This window comes from Pristiophorus japonicus, chromosome 11 (genome assembly GCF_044704955.1).
Source record: "Pristiophorus japonicus isolate sPriJap1 chromosome 11, sPriJap1.hap1, whole genome shotgun sequence".
Lineage (NCBI taxonomy): Eukaryota > Metazoa > Chordata > Chondrichthyes > Pristiophoridae > Pristiophorus > Pristiophorus japonicus.
Window position 1 is genome coordinate 76,108,875 of NC_091987.1, and position 21,764 is coordinate 76,130,638.

General features: G+C 44.2%; 1 protein-coding gene across 1 annotated transcript in view; it reads right to left on the reverse strand.

The window, feature by feature from the left end:
* The window catches only part of gsk3ba (glycogen synthase kinase 3 beta, genome duplicate a), a 220,351-nt gene that overhangs the window by 114,225 nt on the left and 84,362 nt on the right, over nt 1-21,764 (reverse strand). The window lies entirely within an intron of this gene.

Here is a 21,764-nt window from a genome sequence, read left to right on the forward strand (position 1 = left end):
GGCCCATTCTACACAATCTCTCATCATAGGACAGCCCTCTCAGCCCAGGAATCAATCAATAGTGAACCTTTGTTGCACCACCTCCAAAGCAAGTATAGCTTTCCTTAAAGACGACCAAAACTGTACACAGTGCACCAGGTGTGGTTTCAACAAGGCCCTGTACAATTGCAGCAAGACTTCCTTATTCTTACACTCCAACCCCCTTGCAATAAAGGCCAACATGCCACAAAGACAGATGGCAAATACTATTTTACTTTTGATAAGTAATACATTTTGGGAGGAAAAACAAGCAATCGGTTCTGGCGAATCAAGTAACTAGGGCTGTAGAGAGGGCTTTAAACTTGGGGGGGGGGGGGAAGAAAAGAGAGAATTCAGGTGAGCAAAATTTTTTAAAAGTCAAATAACAAGGCGGCGGCAATAGATCAGGGCAGCACTGGGGGAAATGAAAACCAGAGCATGCCAGGAAGGGACCGAATGTATAAACAAAGGTGAAACAGAAAGTGGTGTCAAGCAGGAAAAAGTGGTAAAAAAAAAAACAAATTTAAAAGCTCTATCTGAAAGCATTCGTAACAAAATAAGTGAGTTGACGGCACAATTAGATACAAATGGGTATGATCTGATAGCCATTGCACAGAGACGTGGTTGCAAGGTGACTAGGAACTAAATACTTAGGGGTATGAGACAATTCGGAAGGACGGACAGAAAGGAAAAGGAGGTGGGGTAGCACTGTTAATAAAGGGTGAGATCAGAGAGTTAGATAGAAATAATATTGGTTCAGAGGATCAGGATGTTGAATCAGTTTGGGTGGAGATAAGGAATAATATGGGGGAAAAGTCACTGGTGGGTGTTGGACAGAGTATAGATCAAGAAATAATGGAGGCTTGTAATAAAGGAACAGCAATAATCACAGGCGATTTTAACCTTCATATTGATTGGACAAAGCAAATTGGCCAGGGTAGCCTTGAGGAACAGTTCATAGTGTATCCGGGATAGTTTCCTTGAACAGTACGTTGCAGAACCAACCAGGGAGCAAGCTATCTTAGATCTGGTACTGTGTAATGAGACAGGATTAATAAATGATCTCGTAGTAAAGGATTCTCTAGGAATGAGTGACCATAGCATGGTTGAATTTCAAATTCAGTTGGGAGGGTGAGAAAGTTGGTTCTCAAATCAGTGTCCCAAGCTTAAATAAAGGCGGCTACAAAGGTATGAGGGCAGAATTGGCTAAAGTGGACTGGGAAAATAGATTAAAGTATGGGACAGTTGATGAGCAGTGGCAGGCATTTAAGGAGATATTTCAGAACTTGCAACAGAAATATATCCCAATGAGAAGGAAACACGGTAAGAGAAGCGATAACCATTCGTAGCTAACTCAGGAAATAAGGGATGGTATCAAATTGAAAACAAGGGCAAACAATGTGGCCAAGACTAGCGGGAGGCCAGAGGATTGGGAAACTTTTAAATGTCAGCAAAGAACGACTAAAAAAATGATAGAGAGGGGGAAGATAGATTATGAAAGTAAACTAGCACAAAATATAAAAACAGATAGTAAGAGTTTCTACAGGTACATAAAAAGGAAAAGAGTGGCTAAAGTAAATGTTGATCCCCTAGAGGATGAGATGGGGAATTAATAATGGGGAACAGGGAAATGGCAGAGACGTTGAACAAATATTTTATATTGGTCTTCATGGTAGAAGACACTAAAAACATCCCAATAGTGGATAATCAAGGGGCTAAAGGGAGGGAGGAACTTAATATAATCACTAATGAAGTAGTATTCAGTAAAATAATGGGACTAAAGGCGGACAAGTCTCCTGGACCTGATGGCTTACATCAGAGGGTCCCAAAAGAAGTGGCTGCAGAGATAATGGATGCATTGGTTGCAATCTATCAAAATTCCCTGGATTCTGGAGCGATCCCAACGGATTGGAAAACCGCAAATGGAACACCCATATTTAAAAAAGGCAGACAAAAAGTAGGAAACTATAGACCAGTTAGTCTAACATCTGCCGTTGGGAACATGCTGGAGTCCATTATTAAGGAAGCAATAGTGGGACATATGAAAAAGCATAATTCAATCAAGCAGAGTCAGCATGGTTTTATGAAAGGGAAATCATGTTTGACAAATTTGCTGGAGGTCTTTGAGGATGTAACGAGCAGGGTGGATAAGGGGCAACTAGAGGATGTAACGAGCAGGGTGGATAAGGGGAAACTAGAGGATGTGGTGTATTTGGATTTCCAGAATGCATTCGATAAGGTGCCACATAACAGGTTACTGCATAAGATAAAAGCTCACTGGGTTGGGGGTAATATATTAGTACGGGTAGAGGATGGGCTAACTAACAGAAAACAGAGAGTTGGGATAAATGGGTCATTTTCTGGTTGGCAAACAGTGACTAGTGGGGTGCTGCAGGGATTGGTGCTGGGTCCTCAACTATTTACAATCTCTATTAATGACTTGGATGAAGAGGCCGAGTGTAATGTAGCCAAGTTTGCTGATGATACAAAGATGGGTGGGAAAGCAAATCGTGAGGACGACAAAACATCTGCAAAGGGATCTAGACAGGCTAAGTGAGTGGGCAAAATTTTGGCAGATGGAATATAATGTGGGAAAATGTGAGATTATCCACTTTGGCAGAAAAAAAAAATAGAAAAGCAAATTATAATTTACATGGTGAAAAATTACAAAATGCTGCAGTACAGCAGGACCTGGGGGTCATTTTCTAACAGTCTATCGACTCTGGATCAGTTCCTTGGACTGGAGGGTAGATAATGTAACCCCACTTTTTAAAAAAGGAGGGAGAGAGAAAACAGGTAATTATAGACCGGTTAGCCTAACATCAGTCGTGGGGAAAATGTTGGAATCAATTATTAAAGATGAAATAGCAGCGCATTTGGAAAGCAATGACAGGATTGGTCCAAGTCAACATGGACTTATGAAAGGGAAATCATACTTGACAAATCTTCTAGAATTTTGAGGATGTAACTAGTAGAGTGGACAAGGGAGAACCAGTGGATATGATGTATTTGGACTTTCAAAAAGCTTTTGACAAGGTCCCAAGAGATTGGTGTGTAAAATTAAAGCACATGGTATTGGGGGTAATGTACTGACGTGGAGAGAGAACTGGTTAGCAGACATTAAGCAGAGAGTCGGGATAAATGGGTCCTTTTCAGAATGGCAGGCAGTGACTAGTGGGGCACAGGGCTCAGTGCTGGGACCCCAGCTATTTATAATATACATTAATAATTTAGATGAAGGAACTGAGTGTAATATCTCCAAGTTTGCAGATGACACTAAACTGGGTGGCAGTGTGAGCTGTGAGGACGACGCTAATAGGCTGCAGTGTGACTTGGACAGGTTAGGTGAGTGGGCAAATGCATGGCAGATGCAGTATAATGTGGATAAGTGTGAGGTTATCTACCTTAGAGACAAAAACACGAAGGCAGAATATTATCTGAATGGCGGAAGATTAGGAAAAGGGAAAGTGCAACGAGACCTGGGTGTCATGGTACATCAGTCATTGAAAGTTGGCATGCAGGTTCAGCAGGCGGTGAAGGAGGCAAATGGTATGTTGGCCTTCATAGCTAGGGGATTTGAGTATAGGAGCAGGGAGGCTTACTGCAGTTGTACAGGGCCTTGGTGAGGCCTCACCTGGAATATTGTGTTCAGTTTTGGTCACCTAATCTGAGGAAGGGCGTTCTTGCTATTGAGGGAGTGCAGTGAAGGTTCACCAGACTGATCCCCGGGATGGCAGGACTGACATATGAGGAGAGACTGGATCGACTGGGCCTGTATTCACTGGAGTTTAGAAGGATGAGAGGGGATCTCATAGAAAAAGGTTAGATGCAGGAAGAATGTTCCCGATGTTGGGGAAGTCCAGAACCAGGGGACACAGTCTAAGGATAAGGGATAAAGCCATTTAGGACTGAGATGAGGAGAAACTTCTTCACTCAGAGTTGTTAACCTGTGGAATTCCCGACCGCAGAGAGTTGTTGATGCCAGTTCATTGGATATATTCAAGAGGGCGTTAGATATGGCCCTTATGGTTAAAGGGATCAAGGGGTATGGAGAGAAAGCAGGAAAGGGATACTGAGGTGACTGATCAGCCATGATCTTATTGAATGGTGGTGCAGGCTCGAAGGGCCAAATGGCCTATTCCTGCACCTATTTTCTATGTTTCTATGTTTGTGCATGAAACAAAAAATTATTATGCAGGTACAGCAAGTAATCAGGAAGGCAAATGGAATGTTGGCCTTTATTGCAAGGGGGAAACACAGTATAAAAAGCAGAGAAGTCCTGCTACAACTGTACAGGATATTTGTAAGGCCACACCTCGAGTACTGCATACAGTTTTGGTCTCTGTATTTAAAGAAGGATATATTTGCATTGGAAGCTGTTCAGAGAAGGTTCACTAGGTTGATTCCGGAGATGAGGCGGTTGATTATGAAGATAGGTTGAGCCTATACACATTGGAGTTCAGAAGAATGAGAGGTGATCTTATTGAAACATAAGATAATGAGGGGGCTCGACAAGGTGGATGCAAGGGAGGATATTTCCACAGAGGAAACTAAAACTAGGGGACATAGTATCAGAATAAGGGGACGCCCATTTAAAACTGAGATAAGGAGGGTTGAAATCTATGAAATTCTCTGCCCCCAGGAGAGCTGTGGAAGTTGGGTTATTGAATATATTTAAGGTGGAGATACAGATTTTTGAGCGATAAGGGAGTAAAGGGTTATGGGGAGCGGGCAGGGAAGTGGAGCTGAGCCCATCAGATCAGCGATGATCTTAGAGTGGCGGAGCAGGCTCGAAGGGCCAAATGGCCTACTTCTGCTCCTATAATACTCAATGGAAAGACACTGAAGGACGTGGATGGACAAAAAGACCGAGGAGTTCAAATACATAATTCCTTTAAAGTCAAGTGCAGGTAGATAAAAAAGCTCATTTAAAAAGTGAACAGCATATGTTTTTTACAAAAGTAAAGAGGTAATGTAAATTTTGAACAAACCATTGGTCAGGCACAGTTAAAGAGTACTGGGTAAGTTTTGGGTGCCCCATTAGGGAAAGGTGTTAGTGACAGAGGCTGCAGGGGAAAACGGTGCTGTCGAAGTAAGCTCTATGAGTCAAAGTAAGCTGGACCTTCTATTGCATATAAACTGCTTAGCTGATCATTGTTAATCCCACAATTGGAGGATTCTGGGCAAAGAGTTATTAGGATCTATAGCCAATTATTGACCTTGATCTTCTCGGAGGCCAAAACCAACAGCTTTCCCTCCCCGCCCAACCCAGGGCCAGTAACAGAACATTAACCAGTTCAAGATCTTGTCAGAACAGAATACCTTAATCTTTAACTACTTAAGACTGAGCCATGATTCTGAGACAATTAGAGTATATTTGGGAATGATGTTTAAATGGCTCAAGCTATTCCAATCAACATATAAAATTTTCTAATATCCATCCAGAACTAGCTTGAAAATTATCAATTTACACATGCATAGCCCAGGGAATCCACACACACAACTCATCTAGGTTTGGGTTGTATATCGAAAATGCCACGTCATTTTTTTTAAACCAGTCATGCGGTTATTAGTTTAACAAAGTCCAAATTAATAATTACAGACAAAAATACACCTTTGTAACAGGACCAGGATGTGAAGTTTGAAATTCAGTCTGGGTACAAGACACCAAGACCAGTTTGGTTCAGCCTGAGCATGTGGCTAGGAAGTGGGATGGAATCAGTGACAAGGGAATGCAGGGGCAATATCAATATCATCAGTCTTCCCAATGTTCAGTTGGAGGAAAATGCAACATCCATGATTTGATGTTGGATAGAGAGCTTGACAGCATGGAGGTGGTCGTGGAGTTGAGAGACATGAAGTAGAGCTGGGCGTTATCAGCATACACATGGAAGCTGAACCCATGCCTGTGGATAATGTTGCTGAGAGCAGTTTGTGCATAAGAGGGGTCCAAAGATAGATCCTTAGGAAACTCTTGAGGTGACAGTGCAGGATTGGGAAGAGAAGCCTTTGCTGCTAATGCTCTGGTTACATATTGATTGATAGGAGAACTACACAAGGTCAATCCAATTGAGCTAGACAACAGACAAAAAGGAGATGGAAAAAGATTGCTTGGTTCACCGTATCAAATGCTACACCGATGTTAAGGAGGAATAATCTGCTATGGTCAGTCACAGAAAATATCAGCTCTCAGTAATGATCATCAGGTGAAATGGTTTGAACAGTACAATCCAACTCCACAGGAAGGCAACAATCACCACTAGAAAACTTGGAGTCCAACAAAACTACACTTATGATAGATTTTTTACTCAAGACATTGAACAAGGTTTTGCTGTATATAAAACTATTTTAAGTATTAGACCTAGTCTCTATTTGGCCATTTTTATTTCAAGCAGACTTAAAAAAAACTATTCAAATTGTGTTAATTAATTAAATCAGTATGAAGCAGAAAAGAAACATCAATCACTTTCTTTCTCAATTTATGCCTTGCTGCAGGGTTTTCAATGAAGGAAGGCATTCCATATTTTCTGGTAACAGCAAACACAACACAGGTTTGCATTTCCAAGTCACAGTTTCTTTGTAGACAGAGTATTTCTGGGGGCTGGATGTGCAATGGGTTAAGGCAGTGGCCTTCCACTTTTAGGACCTAGTTAGACAGGATCACTATTTAAAAACCTGTTTTGGGGGGGGGGGGGGGGGGGGGGAAGCAGCCCTGGCAACAATTGAAAATCAATGGATTATCTGCAGTTTGGAATGTCAATGCAAGGTCACAGCAAAAAAAAAGTCAAGCTTGCCATTATCAGATATCTGTACTCCAGAACAAGGGCACATCTCGACTCCTTTACAATCAAAAAAAGTACAAGACTTTAAATGCTAAATTAACACTTAAAATTCTGTGACTTGCTATTGATATTAATTTCAACAACCCATTTAGACAATTATCTGTGGCTATGTTTTGAAATTCACTCCTTGAGGCTGGAATTTGAAGCAACTAATCAATGCAATGTCAATTGGAGTAGTTAACAGGCACCAAAAGTGAATCTTGAGTTATAAAAACTAGCCTGTTTTTTTTTATATATAAAAAGGGACATTCTAGATAACTCATTTTTGTATACTTGATTTTTAAACCTATTGCCCTGTTAAATCAATTCATTAGATGCTGCTATATTGTAGTAATACAGCAGCACCAGTAAGAGATGCCATGGAAGAGGGTGCAGCTTCAGTCCCTTAACTCTGCAGAGTTCACAAACTCAGCTACAATGGAAAAAATGTGCCAAGTAGAGATTGTTCCTCAAAAGACAGGTGAAACTGGGAGCTGTTGATGCCTCCTGGTGGTCAGCCGAAAGTTGCAATGGTATTAACCGGGCTGCCTCCCATTACTGCTCAATCACATGATGAGAAAGAAAGGCCACATTCACCAGCAAAGTAGTGTAAAGGATGATTTTTTTTTTGGAAGAAATCATTATTTTTACTCATTTGGACTGTTTCCGCAGGAATGGCAAGTCCTGGCAGGAAAAGACATTTCTATGCATCAGTACACGGTTTTGCCAGCTTCTGGAATGGTTGTAAGAATTGCTGCAATTAAGATTTATGCACTGTGCCCATTAGCACAGGTGAGAACACAAATGCATGCAACAGTTTCAATACAGGAACATTAGCAACTGCCTCAACTGAGATTTGCACACCGCTGCCTCCAGCAATCAAAACATATAAGATAATGAGGGGGCTCCACGAGGTGGATGCAGAAAGGAGATTTCCACTCATGGGGGAAATCTAGAACCAGGGGGCATAGTTTCAGACTAAGGGGTCGCCCATTTAAGACTGAGTTGAGGAGGAATTTCTTCTCAGGGTTGTAAATCTGTGGAATTCTCTGTCCCAGAGAGCTGTGGAGGCTGGGTCATTGAATACATTTAAGGCGGAGGCGGACAGATTTTTGAGCGATAAGGGAGTAAAGGGTTATGGGGAGTGGGCAGGGAAGTGGAGCGGAGTCCATAATCAGATCAGCCATGATCTTATTGAATGGAGGAGCAGGCTCGAGGCGCCAAATGGCCTACTCCTGTTCCTATTTCTTGTGTGACACTATAATCAGTATCAAAAGTCTACTGCTCCCACGAGACTGTTGAATTGATGCACATTGTTTAGTGAAACTATCTATGCTTTCTTAAAAACACAAGTTTGTAAGATGCCTCTTTTAATGACAAAACTCAGTGACAGACAGTTTAAATACATTTTACAAGTACTTGTCCCAAACTATTACTGCCAAATATAGGACTATCAAAATTTAACGAAAGATTTTATCTAAGCATTTAGTTCAGTGAAAAATCTAGTTAAGGGAGGGAGGGATCAATCATTGGCACTTACCATAAGCCTCCAGGTCAAGGGGCCAAATGTGACAAGACACTTTGAATGCAAATGATGAAAGCAACAGAGTTTGGTAAAGTTGCATAATGAAGGATTTAAAGTTAATTTTAAGCAGAAATACTTCTACAGATGAAAAGAAAATAACTCAAGAACAGATATGATGCAGACCTTAAGGTAAGGGAAAGCTGCAATCAGAGCAGCCGAAAAAAGGTCAGCAGAAAGGGTTGTGGAAAACCACAACAATTGTAAAAGTTATTTTAAATAGGTTAGGTGTCAGAGGGCGATAAAGGATCACATTGGGTTGCTAAAGGTTCCTCAGGACACAGCAGAGGTTTTATATGGCTACTTTGCATCAGTATCCTATGTGCAGTTACAATTAAAATATTTTGAGATACAGTATGCAAGAAACACATCGTGTGGCAACAACAACTTGCATTTATATAGCCCCTTTAACATAGCAAAACATTCCAGGGTGTTTCACTGGAAATAAATGAAGGGGAGAAACTACTGGATTTAATGTGTCAAAAATTGAGAGGGGGAGAGGGAGAAAATAAAGGGACTTAACAAATCTCCAGGGCCTGAAGGTTTCCACTCCCTTGGTATTAAAAGCTGAGGAAATTGCAGATGTCATAATCTTACAAAGCTCTCGATTTGGGAATTCTGTCGCTGGATCAGATAATTCCAAATACCACTCCATTATTTAAGAACGGCGGAAGAGAGAAACCGGGCAACTGCAGACCTGCCTGTCTGATGTCAGTTGTGAAAGTTACTAGAATTTGTCATTAGGGAGAGCGACTGAGCATTTCGACAAATATGAGCTGGTCAGAGGATTTGTGAAGGGCATGTCCGACTAATCTAGTTTCATTTTTTTGAGAGAGGTCACGAACAAAGTAGGTGTCAGTCATTGCTCAGTGGGTAGCACTCTCGCCTGAGATTGTAGGTTCAAGTCCCACTCCAGACACTGGAGCACAAAAATCGAGGCTAATACTCCAGTGCAGTACTGAGGGAGTGCTGCACTATCAGAGATGACGGCTTTTGGATTAGATGTTAAGCCATGGTGAAGAGCAGGGGCGTTATCCCCGGTGTCCTGGCCAATATTTGGTCCGCAATCACCATGAAAAAAAAATGACCTGGTTCTCATTGTTTGTGGGAGCTTGCTGTGCATAAATTAGCTGCCACATTTCCTACATTACAACAGTGACTACACTTCTGAAGGAGATTAGCAGCAAAAATAAAAGCGCATGGAATTGGAAGCAACCTTGCAACATGGGTTGGAAATTGGATGACAGGTAGGAGACATACTAATTGTCAGGATGTGACAAGTTGCATTCCTTGGGGAAATATACTGAGGCCTCAGCTTTTCACCATATATATTAACGGCTCGGATGAAGGAAGAGAGAGTTGCATGTCCCAGTTTGCAGGTGACACGGCAGATGGGAGAAGGAGGTTACAAAGGAACATAGATTAAGTGCAGCAAATGGGAGTTCAATGTGGGAAAGTGTGAGGTAATGCAAAGTGTATTTTCTAAATGGTGAGAATCTAGGAGCTGAGGGGGAACAAGGAGATTTAAGTGTCCATTTACACAAATCACAAAGCAGTAGCCAGGTACAAAAAGTAATCAAAAAGGCTAACTGAACATTGGCCTTTATTGCAAAGGGGCTGGAATACAAGGCCCGGGGTGGAGGAGGAGGAAGCTATGCTTCAATTGTATAGAGGCTTGGTCAGAACCCATCTGCAGTACTGTGTTCAGTTCTAGGCACCGCACTTCAGGAAGGATATGTTGGCCTTGGAGGAGATAGAGCAGATTCACCAGAATAATATGTTGGCTTAAAATTAGGACATGTTGCATGATCGTGGCTTGTATTCCCTGGAGTGTAGAAGATTGAGGGTATTACATAGTATTTACAGCGCAGAAACAGGCCATTTGGCCCAACAAGTCCATGGTTCACACAAGCCTCCTGTCAATTTAATCACAATGTTTAAAATGATAAAAAGATTCAAGAGAGTAGATAGAGAAACTATTTCCTCTGTTGGAGGAATCCAGAACAATGGAGGCATAAATTTAAAATTAGACTCAAGCCATTTAGGTGTGGAGTCAGGAAGCATTTCTTCATACACAAAAGTAGTAATCTAGAAATCTCTCCCCAAAAGGCTGTGGATGTTAGGTCACTTGAAACTTAAAATACAGATTGATGGCATTTTTGTTGGGGAAGAATATGGAACAAAGGCCAGTAAATGGAATTGAAGTACAGGCAGCCATGATTTAACAAAAATGGCAGAATAGGCTCAAGGGGCTAAATGGCCTACTCCTGTTCCCAAGTCAGAAATTAGTGCACAGGGAATCGGCATGTGTGCACGTGCCCGTGCCTCATAGAGCAAGGTCTTGGTCTGTCAAGATTGTGGTAGCTGGAGTGTAACGGCCATGCCACGTTAAAAGAATTCATGCACAGGCATCTTCCACCCTTTAAAATGAAGTTCGGGACCTGGATCATCAGGATCCTCATGGACAACCCCAACAGACCAGAATGCTGTGCTGCCATCATTGCCCGGGAACTCAGACACTTCGACATAGACATCGCCGCCCTGAGTGAGACACAGCGGGCAGGAGAAGTTCAGCTCAAGGACCACCACCTTCTGGAAAGGCAAACCAAAAGAAGAAGAACAGTATCTCCAAGGGGTTGGCTTAGTCATCAAAAATGAGTCAGTTTGACGTCTCAAAGAGTCCCCCTACAGGATAAACAAACACCTCATGACCCTTTGGGTCACTAACCTGGAACCAGTATGCTACGGTCATCAGTGCGTATCCCCAACCCTGGAAGCTAAGGACGAGGCCAAAGAGGAATTCTACTCGAGTCTTGAACAGTGTCAAGTTCCAACAGGCGACAAGCCGATTCTCCTTGGCAAAGTTAAATGCCAGAGTTGGAAAGGACACAGACCTCGAAGAGGGATGATTGGCAGGAAAGGGGTAGGGAAAAAAAACTCCAATGGTATCCTCCTCCGGACGAAATGCTTAGAACATGGTGTCGTCATAACAAACACCTTGTTTCGTCAGAAAGACTAGTACAAAGCCTCCTGGCAACAACCGTGCTCCATGCACCGGCATCTGCTAGACTAAGTCATCGTCTGAGCGAGGGACCGTAAGGACGTCTACATCACTCGCACCATGACAGGACCTGACAACTGCTGGATGACCATCACCTAACCCGCTCAGGTGTTGCCATCAATGTAGCTTCAAAATGGAGGGGGCAACAGAAATGCTGCCGCAAAAAAATCAACACTGAAGCACTCAAAGACCCTGCAAAGAAAACCCTACTCAATGCCTCACAGCCAACCTGATTACTTCCAATAAACCGGAGCCGCAGTGTCCATAGTGCCTGGTCTGCCCTCAAATCTACCATAATTAGCACCTGCGAAGAGACACTTGGTTACCCTACAAGAAAACATCAAGACTGGTTCAATGAGAGTGACCAGGAGATCTAGGAGCTAATAAATTGCAAAAGCAAGGCATTTTTGAATTGGAACCGACACAACTAGAGTGAAAGAAAGCAGACCACAGACAACTGAAGACCACGGTCCAACAAAAAACTCAAACATAGAAAATAGGTGCAGGAGTAGGCCCTTCGAGCCGGACCGCCATTCAATGAGTTCATGGCTGAACATGCAACTTCAGTACCCCATTCCTGCTTTCTCGCCATACCCCTTGATCCCCCTAGTAGTAAGGACTACATCCAACTCCTTTTTGAATATATTTAGTGAATTGGCCTCAACAACTTTCTGTGGTAGAGAATTCCACAGGTTCACCACACTCTGGGTGAAGAAGTTTCTCCTCATCTCGGTCCTAAATGGCTTACCCCTTATCCTTAGTCTGTGACCCCTGGTTCTGGACCTCCCCAACATTGGGAACATTCTTCCTGCATCTAACCTGTCTAAACCCGTCAGAATTTTAAACGTTTCTATGAGATCCCCTCTCATTCTTCTGAACTCCAGTGAATACAAGCCCAATTGATCCAGTCTTTCTGGATATGTCAGTCCCGCCATCCCGGGAATCAGTCTGGTGAACCTTCGCTGCACTCCCTCAATAGCAAAAATGTCTCTCAAGTTAGGAGACCAAATCTGTACACAATACTCCGTGTGTGGCCTCACCAAGGCCCTGTACAACTGTAGTAACACCTCCCTGCCCCTGTACTCAAATCCCCTCGCTATGAAAGCCAACATGCCATTTGCCTGCTTAACCGCCTGCTGTACCTGCATGCCAACCTTCAGTGACTGATGAACCATGACACCCAGGTCTTGTTGCACCTCCCCTTTTCCTAATCTGTCATCATTCAGATAATAGTCTGTCTCTCTGTTTTTACAACCAAAGTGGATAACCTCACATTTATCCACATTATACTTCATCTGCCATGCATTTGCCCACTCACCTAACCTATCCAAGTCACTCTGAAGCCTCATAGCATCCTCCTCGCAGCTCATACTGCCACCCAACTTAGTGTCATCTACAAATTTGGAGATACTACATTTAATCCCCTCGTCTAAATCATTAATGTAGTGTAAACAGCTGGGTCCCCAGCACAGAACCTTGCAGTCACTGCCTGCCATTCTGAAAAGTACCCATTTACTCTTACTCTTTGCTTCCTGTCTGCCAACCAGTTCTCAATCCACGTCAGCACACTACCCCCAATCCCATGTGCTTTAACTTTGCACATTAATCTCTTGTGTAGGACCTTGTCGAAAGCCTTCTGAAAGTCCAAATACACCACATCAACTGGTTCTCCCTTGTCCACTCTACTGGAAACGTCCTCAAAGACCTAAAAGAACAGATGGTGGGTGGAAAAAGCACAGGAAATCCATCAACTAGCCAGTAATCACGATGTGCATGGATGTTTTAGTGCAGTCAACACCACCTACGGCCCAAGCACTCAAGGTCCTATTCCACTGAGAGCCAAGAACGGAGATGTGCTCATCAAGGACAGAGAGGCCGTCAATGCCCGCTCGAAGGAACACTTCGAGGATCTCCTCAACCAAGACTCTGTCTTTGATGAGAGTGTCCTTGACTCCATCCCACAGCATGCTACTCATCACCTCGGCACAATCCCAGCCCGCCATGACGTTGAAAAGGCCATCAAACAACTGAAAAACAAGGCCTCAGAAGCAGATGGAATCCCTGAAGTACTAAGGCATGGCAGAGAAGTACTCTTGTTGCAAATCCATGACCTCATCTACATATAGATTGGGCTAACCAAACTGGTAGCAATACAGTGGAGGAGGATTTCCTGGAGTGTATTAGGGATGGTTTTCTAGACCAATATGTTGAGGAACCAACTAGAGGGCTGGCCATCCTAGACTGGGTGATGTGTAAGGAGAAAGAACTAATTAGCAATCTTGTTGTGCGAGGCCCCTTGGGGAAGAGTGACCATACTATGGTAGAATTCTTTATTAAGATGGAGCGTGACACAATTAATTCAGAGACTAGGGTCCTGAACTTGGGCAAAGATGGTATGAGATGTGAATTGGCTAGAATAGACTGGCAAATGATACTTAAAGGGTTGATGGTGGATAGGCAATGGCAAACATTTAAAGATCACATGGATGAACTTCAACAATTGTACATCCCTGTCTGGAGTAAAAATAAAACGGGGAAGGTAGCTCAACCATGGCTAACAAGGAAAATTAAAGATAGTGTTAAATCCAAGGAAGAGGCATATAAAGTGGCTAGAAAAAGCAGCAAACCTGAGGACTGGGAGAAATTTAGAATTCAGCAGAGGAAGACAAAGGGTTTAATTAGGAGTGGGCAAATAGAGTATGAGAGGAAGCTTGCCGGGAACATAAAAACTGACTGCAAAAGCTTCTATAGATATGTGAAGAAAAAAAGATTAGTGAAGACAAACGTAGATCCCTTGCAGTCAGATTCAGGTGAATTTATAATGGGGAACAATGAAATGGCAGACCAGTTGAACAAATACTTTGGTTCTGTCTTCACGAAGGAAGACAAAAACCTTCCGGAAATACGAGGGGACCGAGGGTCTAGCAAGAAGGAGGAACTGAAGGAAATCCTTATTATGAGGCGGGAAATTGTGTTAGGGAAATTGATGGGATTGAAGGCTGATAAATCCCCGGGCCTGATAGTCTGCATCCCAGAGTACTTAAGGAAGTGGCCCTAGAAATAATGGATGCATTGGTGATCATTTTTCAACAGTCTATCGACTTTGGATCAGTTCCTATGCACTGGAGGGTAGCTAATGTAACGCCACTTTTTAAAAAAAGGAGAGAAAACGGGTAATTATAGACCGGTTATAGCCTGACATTAGTCGTGGGGATAATGTTGGAATCAATAAAGAAGTAGCAGCGCATTTGGAAAGCAGTGACAGGATCAGTCCACGGCAGCATGGATTTATGAAAGGGAAATCATGCTCGACTAATCTTCTGGAATTTTGAGAGGATGTAACTAGCAGAGTGGACAAGGGAGAACCAGTGGATGTGGTGTATTTGGACTTTCAAAAGGCTTTTGACAAAGTACCACAAGAGATTGGTGTGCAAAACTAAAGCATTTGGTATTGGGGTAATGTATTGACGTGGATAGAGAACTGGTTGGCAGACAGGAAGCAGAGAGTCGGGATAAATGGGTCCTTTTCAGAATGGCAGGCAGTGGCTAGTGGGGTGCTGCAGGGCTCAGTGCTGGGACCCCAGCTATTTACAATATACATTAATGATTTAGATGAAGGAATTGAGTGTAATATCTCCAAGTTTGCAGATGATACTAAGCTGGATGGCGGCGAGAGCTGTAAGGAGGATGCTAAGAGGCTGTAGGGTGACTTGGACAGGTTAGGTGAGTGGGCAAATGCATGGCAGATGCAGTATAATGTAGATAAATGTGAGGTTATCCACTTTGGGGGCACAAACACAAAGGCAGAATATTATCTGACTGGCAGATTAGGAAAAGAGGAGGTGCAACGAGACCTGGGTGTCATGGTACATCAGTGATTGAAAGTTGGCATGCAGATACAGCAGGCGGTGAAGGCAGCAAATGGTATGTTGGCCTTCATAGCTACGGGATTTGAGTATAGGAGCAGGGAGGTCTTACTGCAGTTGTACAGGGCCTTGGTGAGGCCTCACCTGGAATATTGTGTTCAGTTTTGGTCTCCTAATCTGAGGAAGGACCTTCTTGCTATTGAGGGAGTACAGCGAAGGTTCACCAGACTGATTCCCGGGATGGCAGGATTGACATATGAGGAGAGATTGAATCAACTGGGCCTGTATTCACTGGAGTTTAGAAAGATGAGAGGGAATCTCAGAAACATAAAATTCTGACGGGACGGGACAGGTTAGGTGCAGGAAGAATGTTCCCGATGTTGGGGAAGTCCAGAACCAGAGGACACAGTGTTTAAGGATAAAGGGTAAGCCATTTAGGACTGAGCGGAGGAGAAACTTCTTCACGCAGAGTTGTTAACCTGTGGAATTCCCTGCCGCAGAGAGTTGTTGATGCCAGTTCGTTGGATATATTCAAGAGGAAGTTAGATATGGCCCTTACGGCTAAAGGGATCAAGGGGTATGGAGAGAGAGCAGGAAAGGATTAGTGAGGTGAATGATCTTATTGAATGGTGGTGCAGGCTCGAGTGGCCGAATGGCCTACTCCTGCACCTATTTTCTATCTCTCTTATCTGGAAGGAGGAGAGCATGGCAGAGATCTCAGATGCCGTAATTGTGACCATCTTGAAGAAAGATGACAAGTCCGACTGCAGTAATTAGAGGAGTTTCCAACTGTCTGCGTCAGGGGAAATCATTGTAAGAATCCTCAATCGTCTTGTCCCTTTGGCTGAAGAGCTCCTCCCAGAGTCGCAATGCAGATTCCGCCCATTAAGGGGCACAACGGACATGATCTTCACCGCTCAACAAATCCAAGAAAAATGTAGGGAGCAGCATCAACTTCTGTACATGGCTTTCTTTGACCTCAACCGTGAGGGATTATGGAGTGTCCTTCTCAAATTTAGCTGTCCTCAAAAATGTCACCATCTGCTTCACGATCACATGCAAGCTGTGATTCTTACCAACGGATCCACCACAGACCCAATACAAGTGTAGACCGGGGTCAAGCAAGGCTGTGTCATCGCACCAACACTCTTCTCAGTCTTCCTCACTGCAATGCTTCATCTCACCTTTAACAAGCTCCCCGCTGAAATGGAGTTAATCTACAGAACAAGTAAGAAATTGTTCAACCTCCGACACCTGAAGTCCAAATCCAAGGTTGTTCCAACCTCGGCCATTGAATTACAGTATGCAGATGACACTTGCATTTGTGCACAGAGTCCCAACTCCAAACCATCATGGACACCTTCACTGAAGCGTACGAGTGTCTGGGTCATACATTAAACATCAGTAAAACAAAGGTTCTCTACCAACCTGCCCTGTCATACCAGTACTGCTCCCTGATCATCAAGATCGATGACAGGACCTTGGACAATGTGGATCACTTCCCATACATTGGAAGCCTACTATCAGCAAGGACAGACATTGATGACGAAGTCCAACACCGCCATCAGTGTGCCAGTGCAGCCTTTGGCCGCCTGAGGTAAAAAGTGTTCTCGAAGACCAGGATCTCAAACCCGGCACCAAGCTCATGGTCTACAGTGCAGTAGTGATATCCACCCTCCTATATGCTCAGAGACATGGACTATGTACTGTAGGCACCTCAAAGCACTGGCGAGGTACCAACGCTGAATCTGCAAGATCCTGCCAATAGGCGCACGATCGTCAGTGTGTTCTCTCAGGCCAACATCCCCAGCATCGAGGCATTGACCACACTCAATCAGCTCCAATGGACGGGCCACATTGTCCGCATATTAGACTCCCAAAACAAGCACTCTACTCCGAGCTACGTCATGGCAGGAGTGTCCCAGGAGAGCAGACAAAATGCATCAAGGACACCCTCAAAGCCTCCTTGAAATAAAATGTAACATCCCCACCGACTCTTGGGAATCTCTAGCCCAAGACCGCTCAAAGTGGAAGAGAAGCATCCGAGAAGGCGCCGAACACGTGAAGTCTCTTCGCCGGGAGCACGCGGAAGCCAAGTACAAACAGTGGAAGGAACGTACGACAAATTAAGCACCCCACCTACCAGTCTCTCCAACCACCATCTGCCCCACGTGACAAAAGACTGTAGATCCCACATGGTCTCATCAATTACCTTAGAACTCATTTTAGTGTGGAAGCAAGTCATCCTCAACTCTGGGGGACTGCCTAAGAAGATGAAGATTGCACTTAATGATAGAGGTTGCAAGGGACGGAGATGCAGTCAAAGTAACCTTGGTGAGTTGCTGCAGTGCATAGTGCAGCCAAATGGTTGGCAGGGTGGACATTAACTCCAGTGGCAGAGGCACTGATCAAGCAAGCCACTCTGTCCTGTAAGACAGTGTGTTTGAATGTTGTTGCAACTGCAGCAATCCAGGCAAGAACTCCACCGTAGTCTTGACCAGAGCCTTGTAGTGGGTTCAGAGGCTTGAGGGGTCCGGAGAAGAGCCACTCGTTGCAACGTACCCAGCCTCTTCCCTGCTCTTGCAGCCACGGTGTTGATATGCTCCCAAAGCAAGCGCTCTACTCGGAACTTGTCCACGGCAAACGAGCGAAAGGTGGGCAGCGGAGGCGTTGCAGGGACACCCTCAAAGCCTTCCTGATAAGGTGCGACATCCCCACTGACACCCGGGGGGGGGGGGGGGGGGGCGCACCTGGCCAAAGACCGCCCCAAGTGGAGGAAGTGCATCTGGGAGTGCGCTGAGCTCAGAGTCTCGTCGCTGAAAGCTTGCAGAAATCAAGCGCAGGCAGCTGGAAGGAGCTTACGGCAAACCAGACTCCTTGCCCACCCTTTCCTTCAACCACTGTCTGTCCCACCTGTGACAGAGACTATGATTCTTGTGTTGGACTGTACAGCCACCTAAGAACTTATATAAGAGTGGAAGCAAGTCTTCCTAGATTCCGAGGGATTGCCTATGATGATGCTTTAATTACATTTCTTGTTTGGAACAACCACCAAAAAGGTAATTGAGCAAAGCACCACCAAAAAGGTAATTGAGCGAAGCACTGGGATACATTATAACCTACATTCTTTGACAGCACCTCACAAACCAGTGACCTCTACCACTGTGGACAGTGGCAGCAGGCGCCCTGGAACACCATCACCTGCAAGTTACACACCATCCTGATTTGGAAATATATTGCCGTTCCTTTATTGTCGCAGGGTCAAAATCCTGGAACTCCCTCACTAACAGCACTATGGGAGTACCTTCATCACACGGGCTGCAGCAGTTTAAGGCGGCGGCTCACCACCATCTTCTCAAGGGCAATTAGGGATGGGCAATAAATGCTGGCCTTGCTAGCAACGCCCACATGCCAGGAAAAAGACAAAAAAAAATTCCTTTAAATAATTGCACTGTAGAGGACATTCCACATTCTCTGCAACTCGGGAACTAGAAAAGCTCAGTTTATACCTAATCTTGTAATCTTCAATTTCATCATATCAATATTTATCCATCATATTTAAGGGGGTGGGAATATAGCATTTACTATGTGATGCGAGAATATTGCATATATTTGCCACATAGGGAAATATTTTTTCTAATCTCATTTGCTTGAATCTATGCTAAGCTCTTAATATTTAAATACCGTTGCCTTTCAGCATTAAAAAATACCTGTAACAAGTGTCCTCCAAAATCTTAATGTATGCAAGTCTAAACTGGCTGAGACACATTTTATGCCCCCATAAAGTGTACTTTATTCAACTCTATTATAATTAGTCAGGAGAATCCAAGTCATGGAAATTCTAAGCTAATGTAACAATTAAGTGCATGGCTACAGGTTAAATACTAAGGACCAACCTCACACCTGGAAAGGTGTACTTAAAAAAATTTTAAAAAATTGCACACTAAACAATTTCTTAATCACTGAACCAGTAAACCATGTTTTTGTACATCTGCTAAAGATACTCAGCTCAGTTAATATTTCAATTTTGGAAAAAACATACACGAGCACAGACATGCTAGTTCGCTCTTCCTGCTGATGTCATTTAAAATATATGGCTCTTCAAAACTGCTGCTATGAAAGCAAAACAAGAGTGCAATCCTAAATGGCTCTTTAAGCCACTAAGTCAGAAACAAATCAACTGATTAAAAAACTTGTTTTTGTGCAGCCATTTCAAACTCCATAGTTGGTTCTCTATTACCCGACACCAAATTTTTCTTCATTCAAGATTAGAGATTTTACATTTTATTTCATCATACATTACCTTTTATTTCTCTTTGTTAGTACAGTGGGCCCAGAGGCCGAGGCCAGTTCTCAGGCACAGAAACAGGCTTGACTGCACACTAGAAGTCTCAGGCTAAACTGAAATTGAGCTTCATAATATATATTCGGTGAGCTGGGGGTGCCTGTTGGGCCTCCAGGGGCAGCTTGCCAATCCTCAGCGCTCCAATTTGGGCTGGTAGGAGGTGGCGGGGAAGGTAGGAGGAGAACAGAAGGGAACATAAGCCAGTAGTGTTCTGTAGCAGTGCAGCATATCAAGGTAAGCTAAAGATCAAAAAAACTTAAGGACCACTGGTTCAGCTGCTCAATGTCATCCAATTTCCCAGAGGGGTCCTTAAACAGACGTTGGGCTCATTTCATAAGCTAATGTGGGGCCTAATGCCTATTTCAGGTGCCGAAACGAATATTGCCAGTGTAAATAGTGTCAAACATATTTCAGGCACCCTTGGGAAGCAGGAAATAGCCTGGCAAAATTGCACCTTTTTGTCCCCGTTTCACGCTGAATGCCTCTGAATTTTGGATCATTTTAAAAATCCCCAACTGGACAATATCTCATCTTGGTTTTCTGAACTGGAATATTATCCAGTCAGTGCAATGTTGAAGCACTGACACCTAATGCACTAACAATGCAAAATGGCTCAAGACTGCATTAGATCAATATCAAGGTGCCAAAAGTAAGCGTTATTCTATTCCAAACTAGGTTTTGCCACTTCAATTTTATTCACTTTTTTAAAATTTTTTTTTACAGTTTTTAAATTCAAAACAGAACTTGTGGTACAGATATAGGAATTATCCAACAATTGTTAAGGTACTGAGAAACTGATTTGGTAACAATACAGCAGTGAAGTTTCTAGTAATCTTGTATTCAATATCAATTTCAAATTCAAATTATGCAAATAGTCTAGCAACAGAACTGCTTACTGCAAATGTAACATTATTTTCAAATGGTAGACAGACAACTATTATTTTGTGGATGTCTAAAATTTTACTGAGGCTCGATTCAAGATCTGCTTCTTGGGGCTCAAGTTGCTCCTATTTTTTTTGGAGCAACTAGCTGAGAATGGAGTATTTTAGAAATTGCAATTCTCGGCATTTAGTTTGCTCCAATTCTAGTGAGTTAGAATAGTTTTGTTTCAGAACAGTTTTTTTTCCCCAAAAGGGGGCATTACCAACCACTTATGCCTGTTTTGCAAGTTTAGGCAGCGAAAACTTACTCCAAACTAACTTACTCCATTCTAAGTGTAGATTTTTGTATGCTCAGAAAAACTTTCCCTACACTTATCAGGCGTAGGGAACGAGAGATGGTTGGGGGGGGGGGGGGGGGGGGGTAGAGGAGAGGGAGGGAGGGAGGGGGTGTGGAGAAGGAGGGGAAGGGAGGGAGGGAGGGAGGGAGGGGGTGTGGAGAAGGAGGGGAAGGGAGGGAGGGAGGGAGGGAGGGGGTGTGGAGAAGGGAGAGGGGAGAAGGGAGAGGGGAGAGGGGAGAGGGGAGAAGGGAGAGGGGAGAGGGGAGAGGGGAGAGGGGAGAGGGGAGAGGGGAGAGGGGAGAGGGGAGAGGGGAGAGGGGAGAGGGGAGAGGGGAGAGGGGAGAGAGGAGGAGAGAGGGGGGGGCGCGCACGCGCGACGGTTGTGGGGGGGGGGGGGGGGCGGCACAGCACAGACAAGGGACATGGTACGGGGACACACACACACACAGATGAGGCGGGGGGGGTCAGGACAAGGGACAAGGGGGGGCATTGAGAGAGGAGAGGAGGGCTGAACGGGAGGGCAGGGGGGTAGCTGAACGGGAGGGAAGCCAGAGTCCTGATCTTCAATGCCCGGTGAGCCCATTCGGCCTGGGCTAGGGACGGCGTTCTTCGGGCCCCTCCCACGCAGCCTGCACAGATTTGGGCTGCGAGGAGCTATTGCACATGCGCGCACACTCTAGCGATCATGTGCAGAGGTCCCGGCACTGTTTTCAGCGCTGGAACCTGGCTCCGCCTTCCACACGTTCTGCTGTGCTGCGCCGCGCCAAGGGTCTGGATCGACCGGACTGCGGGGAGAATACCAAGATAAATAATAGGAGTGTTTCTGTTCTAAAAAGTCAGCGCACCACATGG